This window comes from Schistocerca americana, chromosome 8 (assembly GCF_021461395.2).
Source record: "Schistocerca americana isolate TAMUIC-IGC-003095 chromosome 8, iqSchAmer2.1, whole genome shotgun sequence".
NCBI classification, from domain to species: Eukaryota; Metazoa; Arthropoda; class Insecta; order Orthoptera; family Acrididae; genus Schistocerca; species Schistocerca americana.
Window position 1 is genome coordinate 187,738,204 of NC_060126.1, and position 15,189 is coordinate 187,753,392.

Here is a 15,189-nt window from a genome sequence, read left to right on the forward strand (position 1 = left end):
GTAGATAGTGCTTTTTGCTAATTTGTTATTATATATTTCATTGCAATTTGTTATTATTTAAAATTCACATAGCTTGCTACAGCATATACTATTTGACTGTATGACCACAGACTACAACTATTTCTTCAGATAAATTAGCAAATGCGCATGAATACAGATGTGTACAGCTCGACCCTTTGATTACATCAAACCAGAGTTTCACATAGACCTGTGCATCTCCAAACACTGAATGTCCAGGCCCTATCGCAGTTGGTTGATCTCGTCCGAGATTAATCAGTGATAACGACGGGTGAAGTTGCAACTTGCCCTGAGGAAACTACAAATTTGCGTTAGTATTCTCCAGCCAAAAATTGTGCTTTAAGTCTAAATACATTGCCATGTAGCATATAGTACCATTCTGCAGGGACAGCAAAAGGCTACAACCAATATACTCAAATTAAAAAAGTAGGCAGTGAAGATAATATGCAACATTACACCCAGAGTTCATTGTTGATCTAGCCTCAGAAAACTAAAGATTATGACTCTACCATCATTATATACTATACCGTGCGTAATGCACATCACTGAGAACTATTGCAGATACAAGCAATATAACACATGCCATAAGGACAAATGCAAGGCTATAGAAGTACGCATAACTAGGGGAAAGATAGATGGCGGCTATAGGAAAACTGAAGTGACCTTTGGAGGATGACACACACACACACACACACACACACACACACACACACACACACACACACACACACACACACACACAAGCAAGCAAGCATACATGACTGCCAACTCCAGCGTCACTGGCCAGAATTTGTGGCTTGCAAGTAGATGCTGTTTTGCGGCTTGGAGGGCAATGAATGAATATAAAAAAGATTCTGGCCCGAGATGCGGGAGTTGGTGTGTGTGTGTGTGTGTGTGTGTGTGTGTGTGTGTGTGTCTCTCTCTCTCTCTCTCTCTCTCTCCTGACAAAGGCTATGGACGAAAGTTTGATGTTCGTGCCTTTTAATCATGCCTGTCTGCAACTTGATGTGTCTTCTTTACGTAAGTAACAATCTATCTTTTTCTACATTATTGTTTGATACTGTGAGGTGAATTTGACATATGTTGAGAGATCAAAGTCGAAACCAGGCCCCTGAAGTAAATGGCAATATATCAAAATTAATTATATTCTTGGGAGAGCCAGCCATGGTGAAACTACTCCAGCTGCTGCTTAAGATACGGGAGACAGCTGGACTACTGTCAGACTTCAGGAGGGATGTACTAATTTCAATTCCAAAACAGACAAGTGCTGAGTGGTGTGAATATTACTGACACATTAGTTTAGTAAGTCACGGTTGTAAAATATTAACATGAATTATTTAGATTACTAGATGGTTTAAACAAACACCTGCTCAACTAATCTCAGATGTAGGTTACCCATCAAAAAGCTTCTAACAGCAACAAAAATTGGGCTTTCAGTATTTCACATAATCAATAAACGAATTTAAAAATTTAAAATTCTGTAATTGTGCACTCCTTAAGACATATAATCTGACATTAAAAGTTTAACACAATAATTCAAGTCCTCTAGTATTTGAGAATGTGACCACTGAGTGACTTCCAACAAACTTTAAACATAATTTCAAACCCTTCTGAAACTTTTTGTCATTAACATTACACATAAAATAATGAAAGAAAAAAAGCTGATCGCTTACTACACTTGACTTTTTAGTTAGCCTACAGGTGAATAATTTGAAACTATTAAAACCAACATAATTAGGGTTCTGCATCTTCAAACATAGAGGTGTTACATGCTTAATGTCAAACAGTTAGTAGATTAACTCATTTGCAAAGCAATCAGACATTTGACGCTGTTCTGTGCATGGGAGTTTGCTTCTCCAAAGAATCAAGGTTGAGAGGTTTCTGATTTACAGAAGAATGGAAAAACTGGTAGAAGCTGGACTCAGAGAAGATCAGTTTGGTTTCCGCATAATATAGAAACACGCAAGGCTATACTTGCCTTACGACTCACATTAGATGACTGTAGATTTAAAGTAAGCTTTTGACAATATTGATTGGAATTATGAAGGTAGCAGGGATAAAACATGGGCATGAGTAAGGTTATTTAATACTTTTACAAAAAAGGGACTGCAGTCATACGGGTCAAATAAATGAAAGGAAAGCAGTAGTTGAGAAGGGATTGAGACTGCTTGTAGCCTATCCCTATGTTATGCCATCTGTATACTGAGCAAGCAGAAGTGGACACTGGAGAGTCATTTGGAAAGGGGTTAAAGCTTGCAGCGGAGAAACAAAAACTTTGAGGTTTGCCAATACCATTGTTCTTCTATCAGACACAGCAAAGAACTTGGGAGAGCAGTTTAACAAAATGGATAGTGTCTTCAAAAGAAGCTATAAAATGAATATAAAAAAATGTGAGACAAAGGTAATGGAATGAAGTCAAATAAAATCACACAATGCTGAAGGAACTGGATCAGGAAATCAGACGTTAAAGTAGTTGATAGGATTTGCTTTTTGGACAGTAAAATAACTAATGATGGCCAAAGGAGAGAGGATATAAAATGCAGACTGAAGTACAACAACCCTTTGGGATCCTATATCCTTTTACCAGTCTCATTCCCATTTTCCTGAGGAGGGCATATGTGTAATATCAGCATGCTGCTTTGATTTTGTCATTTCTGGTCTCTGGATTTGCAGCAAATTAATACTTTGCATTAATTTAAGCTATTGTTCTGACATTGTTTACATCGTGCCTCACCAATATGCAGAATGAAGGAAACATGTTGGACTAAAAGCTGATGGACTATCACAATTTGTACATTATACAAACTTCAGGCAAAATTGCTATTATAATTGTGGAGTAATTAACAATTAAAGTTCTGATATTTCTAGTCACCAAAAGACAGCTATTTTTATGTTTTCCAACTAAAAAACAAATTGTATCCATAATAGAAATATGACATGATAATTTTTCAGTCAGAATTAAGCATACTAATGTTTTAATTGGTGTTAGTTAATGCCATTGTAATTACAACTACACAGAAGTGTAAAGTTTTACTCGTACAAAATTTAATTAATTGGATCTCAGCCTTTCATTCAATAAAACTAATCTTTCTGTTCACACGAAAATGATAGGACGATTATCCATTAAGTATGTAAAATGATATATACAAATTTATGAAATATATTTTAGTAATGATAAAACATGTAATATAAAGTCTTAATAGGAACAGATTGTTTTCTGTCTTTGTATGAAATTATTCACTTTTATTTCATGTTAATTTTTATGTAAATTGGGAAGATGAACATTAAAGTTCTAATTGTTAAACCAAAAAATTTAATATGTAACAATGTCAGTACTTGTTTAAACTGACATACATAGAGGCGATTTGTACGCCGCCGTACCTCAGTTGCAGTTCAGTTTGACGTCAGTCATGAGACAGTGTTAAGTCAATTTCACATGAAGTTTGCCGGCAAACATCAAGCATGCGAAATAAAACTCATTGTGAACACAAAATCCCTGAGATTATTTCTACCATTGCACGATTCCTGAGTGGCGATGCAGTAACATCAAGATGAAGCTACAGCAACATTAAGAAGCAGCACCCCGGATTACACAAGATACGTATTATTTATTTGATGGAGGATGTCTGTAACATGACATGGTAACCTGTTTTCTTGTGCTAAGCAACAATACACATCCCAAACTTCACCACACAAAATCATTTTTGCCATGCTGTATTACAACTGGCAATAATAAGAAAAGCATTTCTGAAAGAGATAAATTTATTAATATCTTACATCAATATAAGTGTCAACAGGTCTCTTCTGAAGGTGTAGCCTTGTGCGCAAGTAAAACATGGACGATAAACAGTTCAGAAAAGAAGATAAAAGAAGTTCTTGAAATGTAATGCTAAAGAAGAATGCTGAAAATAAGATGGCTAGATTGAATAACTAATTGAGGTGATAGTGAAATGAACTGGAGAAAACAGAAACTCATTGCACAATCTAACTGAAATGCATCAAGGAATCATGACTCTGGACTGATGAGGTTCAAGGGACCAAACTATGAGGTCATCAGTCTCTCTATCCTATATCCGTCAAGCTATGAGGAGTTCCCAGAGAGGAAGGGCAAAGAAGAAAAATCTTGATGAACCTGACTATAACCAGAATGCATAAAACCAAGAGACAGAAGCAAGTAGAAGATAGATACAGGTGAGATGATGAAAGTGGGTGAGTTGCTCCACCCAGAAAGCAGCTGGAGGCCCCTGTAGCACATTATGTGAAGCATTCTCGGCATTCGATCAGTGTTTCCTCATTCTCCATTACTACAAGAAAACTAATAAATCAGACAAGTTGTTGACAATATCTAAGGAAAGAGAAAAACTATAATGAGGCATTAAAACATCATCAAATGCAAAAGAATAAGAAGAATAAAAAGGTGGAAAGGCAAGGACCCAGGCCTCACCACCAAGCAAGGGCAGCCGTGGGACCCCTGAATTGGAGTAGACGACAGGGCACCCCACCAATCCACCCATGTGGCCAACGAGGCCAGTGTGCCCTATCTCATAGTGAGGAGTAAAAACAAGCTTCATGGGTAACATGGAAAACCAGGCCACGACCATGGGAAACAGGATGGCTCCTTCCTATGCCACCCTTTTCACAGGTCACTTGGAGGGGGCTGTCTCGGAATCCATAAGCCTTCAGCCCCTGGTTTAATTTAGATGCAATGATGACATCTTTGCCATATGGACTCAGGGTGAGGCCGACCTGTTAAAATTCCTGGAATCTCCAGATAAAGTCTTCCAATTAAATTTCATGTAGTCCTATTCCAAATTCCATGCCCCTTTCCTTGAGGTTGATCTCACCCTCACCAAAGGTCAGCTATACATTTCTGTCCACATTGAACCTACAAACAAACAACAGTACTTACATTTTGACAGTTTCCATCCTTCCCTCATATACAGCCTTGTCATTTGAGGCAAACGTATTTGTTTGGGTGCAGGCCCTTTAAAGCAATACAACACCGTTCTCACCTCAGCCTTCATTCGCCGTAATTATCCCATCACTCTAGTTCACACGCAGATTTCCTGGGCCATCACATCCAATCCTGGTACTGCCAATCCCTCCAAAAAATAGCTTCAGAGCACACCACTTGTCACTCAGTAATTTCCAGGTCTTCAATGTATTAACTAGTTATTTAAACAAACTAATGACTTCCTAAAATCATGCTCTGAAAAGAGGTCTGTTCTGTCCGAGATTTTACCCACCATATGTATAATAGCATTTTGATGCCCTCTCAATCTCCGCAATATCCTTGTCAGATCTTATGCTTCTTCTGCACCCATCTCCCTACCCTATGACCTCCACCCCTGCAACCGTCAGCGCTGCAAGACTTGCCCTATGCACCCTTCAACCACCACCTATACCAGCCAAGTAACCAGGTAATCACTGTTTCGCTCTTTAAATCGGCATGGCTACCACCAAATTATCAGTTAGGATGAGTGGACACAGGCAAGGGGTGTATACTGGCAACACACAATATCCTGTTGCAGAGCATGCTCTACAACATGACAGTCACGACCTCGCTGCCTGTTTCGCCATATATGTCATCTGGATTCTTCACGCAGACACCAAATTCTCAGAATTCCACAAGTAGGAACTAGTGCTACAACATGTCCATGGTTCCGCCAGTCACACGGCCTTAATTTACATTAATTCCTTCCATCTCAGCATTTCTTCACAATAACTACTACACTCTTCAATCTGTTTTAGTTTTCTACATCTTTCATTTTCCGATCTGTCTATTTTTTAGTGTCCCTCTCCCACCTCTTTTACAAACAATGCAGTTAGCCACTTAGCTTTTCACTCTTAAAAACTCATTCATGATGTTTTAGCAGTAGTGTCTTACATTATATTGTAAAACCAAATCAACTGCCTCGCCATTATCTGCTACCACCAGAGGCAGCGCATCAGACAGTTTAAGGTTTCGTCATACGGTGGATAAATTCGGGCAGTCCAGAAGGATGTGGGCCACTGCCACACTGACAGTGGTGTGGATCCTCATGCCACATGATATGACTATGGGTCAGCCAAGTGATGCCAATGCGATTCCAACTAAATAGAATTCCCTGCGAGAAGTATGAAGGGAAGACTGCAACATGGTCGTCGTCCCCTTTATTGTTCACAAGTTTTTCGGAGAAACTCAGGCTCACCAATCCATGTTCCAAGCCTCCAATAATTATTGACGACAGAGTGTTGACCAGAGATCCAGCTCCAGTACCAGTGAACACGACCAACCTGAAGCAATTTCCACGAATTCTACATCTATTCGGCAGGAAGTGTAGTTCACTGCATCTTGCAAATGAGTAGGCAAAACCGATCTGTCCACTGACTGTGGAGATGTCAGTGTATATTACTTCTGAACCTGGAAAGGCATCAAGGACAGCCAGGAACAGTCAGTAAAAAATCGTGGTGTCAACAGAGGGAAGCATCAACTTGAACCCAGGAAGTATGGTGTGACAAGAACTTAAAGACAAAAATCGGGAGTAGGCCCCAGAGACCCCCACTCTTGTAGAGTAATGAAGATATGATACCATGTGGTGTCATACACCCTATGCAAGCAGAAGAAACCAGTGATAAGATGTTGACACCTGGTAAAAGCTGATCAGATAGCAGCCTCCAGGCACACCAAATTGTCAGCAGTAGAAAGAGCTTGGCGAAAACCACACTGGAAAAGAGCCAAAACACCCCGAGACTCAAGGTACCAACACAGTCACCATCTTGTGGCGAAACAAGTGTTGTATCATTTGACAGACACAGAGGCGAGCGAGTGTGCTGGGACTTACCCCAGTTTACTGCTACTAGTGCCACATCGTCATAATGCGCCTGTGCGTAGCATACAAAATATTGCACCATAATCTAAGGACGAAATTAAAGTAGCTTTTCCAAACTTTGTCAACATATGCTTCAGTATATTAATGTTTAAATTATTAAATCTCAAAGTGATCAGATGAATATGTTTCCCTAAAAACATTGCTTTAAGAGGGAAAAAACAAATGGTGCTAAATAATAAAGGTAGAAAGCCAAAAATTGTGGAGAATGTGCAAATGTATGTCAAAATAAACAATTACAAGTCTCAACCTGACTGCAGCAATAATTTGGTCCAAATCGACATTTTTATGAAAAATTGAAGGCGCTAAATATCAGACTTAGAAAGATCAAAATTGGTACAAAGTATTAGTTTGATATAAAAATCTTAACTATGTGACCCCATTAAGCTACCTCTAATAGTTCTCACATAATTTACTAAAAGCTAAATGTGGAACAAAAACATCCTTATCTGTAACAGATTAAGTACTATTTACATTAATGATAGAAATTTCTGATTACAGCACCTGATTACATCCATTAAATAGTGAAGATCTAACAAGAACTAATTTCAAGACTTCGATGAAAATAACAATCAATACAAGGTCTCTTAAAGATGTAGTTGTCAGTTCTAGAAATTCTAGTCAGCAAAGTTTAAATGCAGTATAGATAAAACCTTTTCTGTGATTAAACCCAACTTAACTCCATTCATATAAAAAATACAAAGATTGTAAACTGATTCATGAACAAATTATTAAATTATACAGTCCAAGAAAATGGCCATTTAGATGCTATTACCCAGAGATATAGTAGATGATGGCAAATGTTCCGTTTGGCCATCCACTGCAACCATATGTAAATATGGCTCAGAGGCAGTACCACTACATTTCACACCCCACTATCATATGGTTTGCGTCAGTCAAATGCTGGCTTACGCGCTGCCTCGGATGATGTCACAGCCATGTTTTCGGTACAAATAGGAAGTGAACTCGCAAGTACTGTACACTGTCGTGGATCGTTTAGATTTCACGGAAGTAACAGTTTACATGCTGCCCATAATGTTAACAAAATTACGTGACAAGTGTGATATTACTTTCCAATTACCTTTGATTATTAGAAGTCAGGGTGAAAGACCATTTAATGAGAACTTACAGTACAGCTCGTCTCTGAAACACTCATATTGCTGTTTATGATAGAGAATTCAGTACTATTATTATTATTATTGTTATTATTATCGTTAGGAATATAACTATGTTTGTGTGTGAAACTATTTACTTACTACATGAATCAGTTAGAACTCAAAACTCATATTTATAATCACCGTTTCTGCTCCCACTGACAAGGGAACCTCTCCATCGCAACCCCCCCTCAGATTTAGTTATAAGTTGGCACAGTGGATAGGCCTTGAAAAACTGATCACAGATCAATCGAGAAAACAGGAAGAAGTTGTGTGGAACTATGAAAAAATAAGCAAAATATACAAACTGAGTAGTCCATGTGCAAGATAGGCAACATCAAGGATAATGAAAGCATAGGTGCGCCATGGTCCCGTGGTTAGCGTGAGCAGCTGCGAAACGAGACGTCCTTGGTTCAAGTCTTTCCTCGAGTGATAAGTTTACTTTCTTTATTTTCGTAAAGTTATGATCTGTCCATTTGTTCATTGACGTCTCTGTTCACTGTAATAAGTTTAGTGTCTGTGTTTTGCGACCGCACCGCAAAACTGTGCGATTAGTTGACGAAAGGACGTGCCTCTTCAATGGGCACCGAAAACATTTAATCGCACGGTCATAGGTCAACCGATTCCTCCACAGGAAAACACGTCTGATATATTCTATACGACACTGGTGACGGCATGTGCGTCACATGACAGGAATATGTTGTCGACCCACCTAACTTGTACGCTTGGCGAATGGGTAAAAAGGTTCTTCTACCTTTCCCGATTTAGGTTTTCTTGTGGATGTGATAACCACTCCCAAAAAAGTGATGAAAACATAAGAGTTTGTGACATAAACTGAAAATAAAAAATTAAACTTTCCACTCAAGGGAAGACTCAAACCAAGAACCTCTTGTTCCGCATCTGCTCACGCTAACCACAGGACCACAGCGCTCCTGAGCTCACCCACTCCTTAATGTTGCCTATCTTGCGCATGGACTACTCAGTTTGTATATTTTGCTTATTTTTTCATAGTTCCACACAACTTCTTCCTGTTTTCTCGATTGATCTGTGTTCAGTTTCTCAAGGCCTATCCACTGTGCCAACTTATAATTAAATCTGAGGGGGGTGCGATTGGGAGGTTCCCTTGTGAGTAAACAGAGAGTACTTTCAATGAGCAAAAGAAGAATGTGGACTTGCAGACTGGAAATTATGGTCAGTATGTTCTCCATTGCTTTCTGACACACCGCAAAAAGAATTATCATGCTCTCATAAAAGAGGGCAACACAATATAATTAAATCAATATTCTTATTCCAACCACTGCGCCACATATTGTGCATTGGCCAGGAAATTGAACAGTGAAAGTGACCGGAATAAAACAGCAAACTTGGTTGGCATTAATAGGATACCGAAGTGAAATATGCTGAAACCAGTGTGAGAACAGTGCTAAGATTTGCTCACGAGTGTGGAAACTAAACTGTAAATGTTAGCCATAGTAACCTTGATCGTGACAGGAGGAGGGAAGAAGACGACACTACATAGCAGCTACCAACAGCATCGAGATGAGAAGACGATGCTGTATCATCAGGGATCTGCGTGGAACTGCGAGTTACCTACAAGTTACTGCCAATGCTCACTGGTGTCCAGCCCCCTCTGGAACTACTGCAGTGGGTGATACTCGCAGCCATCATCGCCTCCTTACTCGCAATGCGTCGCATCACATTTGCTGACACACCGCGCCGGCATCGATCGTTGAGGTCCAGCAATTAAGTTAAGTCAAGAATATTTCAAGTATTTGTTAGCTCCTTGCAATAGCCTACTAACAATCGAAAGTATTGATGAGAATAATATGGAAGTTAAGATGGCACCAGTCTCTGACGATGAATCCCCAGAATCAGAAACTGAAATTAATGAGGATGGTTCTGTCAAAGTAATAAATGCAAAATCAAAGTGTGATTTGTCAAAAGTAGAAGTGTAAATAATACCACGGAAAGAATCAGAGTTCTATGGGCCTCAACATGAATAGGATAGCTGTGGAGAAGCGAAGCAGCAAGCAGTTGTTGTGCTTAAGAATCAAAGGTAGTCTCCAAAAAGCAAAGTGTCATTGTGTAAAAGGGAGCACAATTTCACAGGGCCGGCAATTGCATCTGAATAAGAAATGGGTTTACCATTGGAGAGGACTGACTGTCTTCAGTACATGAAACCCAAGGAACTGTTGTGCAGCTGGGAGTGTCTTTAATCGGGAACTTCAATCCATTTACGTTTGGTAGATGTGGACTGTGAAGACGATGATGATTGGTTCATTGTGAGAAAATCCCCTATGACTGCCAGCATCTCCGATGGCACGCTCCTGCCCCAACTGCCAACTGCCACCCTCTCCTCCCCAGAGGAGGGCTTACCCACTTAGGTGATTGTTTACATTTCAGGTTTCACCTCCCAGACACCTGACAGAGGGAATCAGCAATTTGGGAAGGTAGCAGCTCAAGCAGGCACCCCTCCCTGGGCCTGGCCTGTATCGGGGGGGTACTTGCGAACCCTATCTGTTGACCGAGGGCTGGGAATCACACATTACGCAATCACCTGTTACGCTTTAGACGTGTAGGCCGGACTTTTGGAGCACAATCGAGGAAGAAGAAAAAGAGGAACCTCAAACACTGAAGCAGAGGAAGGATATGAGAAGATGAACGAAGAAAGAAAAAAAGGTACGAAAAACAGTGGTAAGACTGTACTGATGGCAGGTACTGTAAGTACGGAACACAGTCCCAAAAACACCCCAGACATGTTCCCCGAGGGAGAGGGAAAAAAAAAATACCAAAAGGGTAGGCTTGTAGCAAGGAAGGGAAGAGATGCTGCAAAGGCTGGGACCCCATGGTAGCGAAGCACTAACCTGGCAAAGAGTGGCGAGCCCCCTGTGTGTGTGTGTGGGGGGGGGGGGGGGGGCTCTATATTTTGTAGACCTGAAGAAATTCTGTTCTGCTATACCAGCTTCTGTAGGGAGTCTGCCATTCTTTGGCAGATACACAGTTTGGCATACCGTGCAGTCCCTGTTGGCTGAAACTTTATTTCCCTTTCACATTCCATTCTCTCCTTCTGTCCTGTCGTAGTAAGGTATACATGTATTCATGTTGTACATATGCTATTAGCTTGTAATGTCTTCCTAGTGAGTAAGGATGAATCCCAAAAATGACTATAACCAAATGAGAACTTACAAGAGAATATGAGAGGTAGTTTGCAGTTGTAAATTCTAAATTTTAAAATAACAACGGGTAACTTCTGAGCATCAAAGACAAAAAATTAATAGCTAAAGTAAGTAAATAGTAACTACAAAATACAGAACACTTTGCATTATGAGAAGTTATTGTAGCTGGAAAATCCTAAAATCTGGACTAATAGACTCTGCATAAATTAAGAATTTTCAGTTGGGAGTAAGGCTGTCTGAAGGTAAGAGAGAGTAGTAAAATGGTGCCACTAGAGGCAAGCCAAAGCGTTTCGATATTAATTAAAGGAGATGTGTGGAAGTGGTGTGAGGATCACAGCAAAAATACATGTAATAATGAGGTCAGTGGGCTTACAGAAATAAAACGAAGAAAGATGAGTCGAAATAAATGGATAAGGGAAAAGAGAGAGAAATAGGAGTAATGAAGTCTGTAGCCTGACATATATGGCAAACAGGTGGAAAATTGTTGAGTAATTCCCTCACATCTAATAAAACAGTTTGAGAAACATGTAATCTCACTTAAGGCAGATGGTCAAATAACAGATAAATAAAGACAACAAAATACAAATAAACAAATGTGTTAAAAAAATGCAGATCGTAAAGTACTGATACGGTATAATAAAAACAGCTTTCTAATTATGCGTGTAACAAATAAATGTAACTGATGTCGAGCAAATGACTTCTTTAGCATGCTAATCCAATGGCAAGATTTGTGATTCAGGCTCAATAATGAAATAAAATGTTACGATTTTCTGATTTAATGTATAGCGAAACAATTGTTTTCAAAAATTAATAACAATTTTCCAAATAATGAAATTCTTTCTGGTAACTTCTCAATTACCTGAACGGTAGAAGGAAAATAGAATATAGAATGTGTTTTTTCCTCCCTTTCATGTAAGTTGAGAACAGGAGCTTATGTTACGTTATCTGTTTCTCATGGACCTGGAGACATCATGAAAGGCAGCCTACAAGCTGTAGTGGAGAAGGAAACGAGATGGACACGATCTACATTGAATCCTCCCCATTCCCTTTTTTTATATTGGAAAACACCATACAGTAACTTCCCACGCTCTACCTCTAATGTTTTAGTGAAAGTGGTTCGTATAGACACTTACAGTGGTGTGGAACACCAGCGGCATACTCGCCTTCTCCAACCCACCAAGTCCGCAATCGCTGAACATTGCATTTCTACTGGCCATTCTATGAATTACAACGATACAAAAATTGTGGCTCAAACATCAAATTTCTGGAGTTCAATTATAAATGAATCCATAGAAATAAAATTGTCAGACAGCGAGACTCTTATCAATCGAGATAGCGGTTACCAGCTAAATTCCTCTTGGAATCCCATTGTAGAGAAACTTCGTAGTCAACGTAGTTATCGGTATAAAGATGAAGATCGATCTGATATCGAAATGCCAAGTTTTCACCGCGGAGGGCGCCAGGCGCAGCGCACGGAGTTGTGAAGGCGCACGCTAAACAGTACATGCGCAGCGCATGCGCAATGCAGCCCCTTTGGCTTTAAATAGCAGAGCTCAGCACGTATTCACCAGTACTTCTCCAGCTGTACTCACCTGAAGATGGCCAAAAGACTTTGTGGCAAGATGTTACTGACTTACGGCAGTTCTCCCGTGTTTTTATGGAACAAACAGTATGCCGTGAAAATTTCAAACATCACAACTGAAAAGATATTTATCCAGCTTGTGGCAGCTGCCATTCGTAATGAAACATCAGTCACAAAAAGGGATGATCCTTGCCATTCAGGTGAAGATCACTAGTATTTCCCAAACGACAAAATCTGTGAGCACAATGCAGGTAACTTAACTGAAAGTGAACTGTGAACAGACAGTCAGCACCATTGTGAGCAACAATCATGGAACTGTAACTTCACATACCACTGATGTCCAAGATAAGAGACAACAAAGGGGTGAGAAGGCAACAAATGTTACAGTGACTCTGGGGCTAGCAGTCTGTGCATACCTCTACAACACAGTGAGCCTGCATACAGGGCTCTGAAATAGTTCATGATGTCTGTGCTCACACTTCCATGGTCCACTGACAGCTAAGGCTTGTATCTGCTCAACAACATCAATGGTAAACTGCAGCTGATGGATGATGAGTAACTTCGGTCTGATGAGCTATATTTCCTGCTCCATATTATCAATAGATACCACCGTGTCCAAGGAGAAATGGAGCAGAAATGCTGCAACCATTGTTGGAAGAACGCGGGACAATGGTGGTAAGACAATGGCCCAGGGAGTGTTATCATGGCATTCTCCAAGACAATTAAGCCATATAGAGGGGGGACTAGAGTGACTTGGTTACTAATCTACATCTACATGGATATTCTGAAAATCACATTTAAGTGCGTGACAGAGGGTTCATCGAACCACCTTCACAATTCTCTATTATTCCAATCTCATATAGTGCGCGGAAAGAACAAACACCTATATCTTTCAGTATGAGCTCTGATTTCCCTTATTTTATCATGGTGATCGTTTCTCCCTACGTAGGTCAGTGTCAATAAAATACTTTCGCATTTGGAGGAGAAAGTTGGTGATTGGAATTTCATGAGAAGATTCCGTAATAACGAAAAACACCTTTGTTTTAATGATGCCCAGCCCAAATCGTGTAACATTTAAGTGACACTCTCTCCCCTAGTTTGCGATAGTAGAAAATGTGCTGCCCTTCTTTGAACTTTTTTGATGTACTCCGTCAATCCTATCTGGTATGGATCCCACACTGTGCAGCAGTATTCTAGAAAAGGACAGACAAATGTAGTGTAGGCAGTCTCCTTAGTAGATCTTTTACATTTCTTTAGTGTCCTGCCAATAGAACGCAGTCTTTCATTAGCCTTCCCCACAACATTTTCTGTGTGTTTCTTCCAATTAAAGTTGTTTGTAATTGTAATTCCTAGGTATTTAGTTGAATTTATGGCCTTTAGATTTGGCTGATTTATCGTGTAACTGAAGTTTGACGAATTTATTTTAGCACTCATGTGGATGACCTCACACTTTTTATTACTTAGGGTCAACTGCCAATTTTCGCACCATTCAGATATCTTTTCTAAATCATTTAGCAATCTGTTTTGATCTTCTGATGACTTTATTAGTCGATAAACGACAGCATCATCTGCAAACAACCTAAGATGGTGCTAATGCACCCTTGGACATTGTGTTCATCCAAACACATTCTTCACTGGGTAATAAAAGTTTAAACAAGTAACTTCAAAGAACAATCCCTTATCCAGAAATTATCCAATCCACTCTCAATGACTATCTATCAGGCGGCCTCAATTCTCATGTTCACTGATGTGTATCCTCCACTATGCATCTTCTGACATTATGTGGAACACTGCAAAACATGGCTCTAGACATACTCTAAGACCTAGCAGCATCTAACTGAATCACTTCAGGTTCATCGAGCTGCTGTGTGTACAGCAACCCTGTTACAATAGGCAGCTGTTAAAACAGGCAGTTACAATGATGTGAATGGACAATGTACATAGCAACATACATATGCCTCAGTTTGTAAGGTAATTCATACTTTGATAACATGGAACATTTAAATATTGTCTTAATCTTCAAATATGCTTTGTTGGAAGCACCAGATTCCTTTGGTCTTGTTTACGAGTACAACACCAATCAATGACACTGAACTTATCCTCTTGCATGGATGTCACTTATTGCGACTAGCAAGAGTTGGTGCTTGCTCTCCGCTCCCAACGCCTCCTGGCGCACCCCCTTCTCCTCCTACTTTGGTTAGTTATAGTAATTCTTTCTACATTTCTTGTTTTTCTTCTTTTATTTCTTACATACTGACTGCTCTGTTTGGCACTTGAAGTAACCACAGAGTTCCAAACTTCAGTATTCAGTTCCCTTTTATCCAAATGGAAATGCACTACCATCATTATTTTTATGCTTGGTCTAAAGTTATCTCATACCTACAGCATCA

General features: G+C 39.7%; 1 protein-coding gene across 2 annotated transcripts in view; it reads right to left on the minus strand.

The window, feature by feature from the left end:
• The window catches only part of LOC124544662 (DNA repair protein RAD50), a 251,508-nt gene that overhangs the window by 210,673 nt on the left and 25,646 nt on the right, over positions 1-15,189 (minus strand). The gene's annotated exons all lie outside the window — the stretch shown is intronic.